This window comes from Pygoscelis adeliae, unplaced genomic scaffold (assembly GCF_000699105.1).
Source record: "Pygoscelis adeliae isolate BGI_AS28 unplaced genomic scaffold, ASM69910v1 Scaffold120, whole genome shotgun sequence".
Lineage (NCBI taxonomy): Eukaryota > Metazoa > Chordata > Aves > Sphenisciformes > Spheniscidae > Pygoscelis > Pygoscelis adeliae.
The window spans coordinates 1,438,907-1,440,095 of NW_008824032.1; positions in this window are offsets into that span (position 1 = coordinate 1,438,907).

Here is a 1,189-nt window from a genome sequence, read left to right on the forward strand (position 1 = left end):
CCAATACTGTAACCAGACCTCCTGCTGCAGTACAGATGTGCTTACTGGTAGGGTGCGAGAAACATGAAATCTCTGAAAGAAAAGTGTAACCATTATTTATTTTTTGGTGCAAATGCTTTGGGAGAAAGCTGTTGCCTGTCTGCTTTAATGTCTCTGATCTCAATCCTATGGGTAGAAATGCTGTGCTATATAGAAGCCCTATGAAATATACCTATGTATATGATATGTATATCATATATGTATATGTATACATATGATATGTATACAAATATACATATCTATTGATATGAGAAGATCAGTCCAGACCTGGTAGCCTGAGAGGGGCAAGGCTGCCACCGCAGCTCCACGCCCCCAGGTCCAAGCAGTGGCCAGGCCGAGCTTGTATTCCCAGTAGGCACATGCACAAATACACATATACACCACTTAAACACCTATACACAGATGGCCACACAGAACATTCACACGAACACAGCACCAGCGGCCTCATCCCAGCCCCTCCTCTGGCTGAGCAGGATGGAGGTGTGCTAGTGAGCATATGTGTGTATATACATACACACACATATGTACAATGTGGCTCCCTCCAGCAGCTGGGCTCAGGCAGTCTGCCCAGTAGCTGCCCCTGGATCCCAGTCTCTCCAGTCCCCCTGGTCCCCCAGTAGCCAACTCCCCCATGGTGGTCTTGCCCCCAGGGACCCCCAGGTCCCGAAGCCCTGGGGATGGGACAGCTGGACGGGACTCCCCCGGCCCCCCTGGCAGCCAGCTCCTCCCTCGCAGACCCCTCCCGGCCCCCAGGCCCCCTCACCGGCTGGTCCAGCTGCAACCCTCGCTGCCGCTCACACGCTCACCTGCACGCCCGCACCCTTGCCAGGTGCTGCCCCATGGGCACGAGCCTCAGCCGCTGGCACCCAGACCCCCCCACACACACCCTGCGTGTGGTAACGAGAGTCCCTCGCCCAGGGCAAAGTGCGAAAGGAGTTTAATGAGAAGACGGGACAGCCTGCGCTGATCAGGCGCAGGGCATGGCCAGACAAACCATCACAAACCACTTACACGCGACCGGCCCTTTTTATTCCCGTATCCCTCTGTTCTCCCACACTTGTTCCTCCACAAATCACCTAGATCCCTCCCTTTCCCGCCTTTGGTTCCTCCCCTAAACATCCCCTAATGAGTCCTGTGCAATCCCCAAACG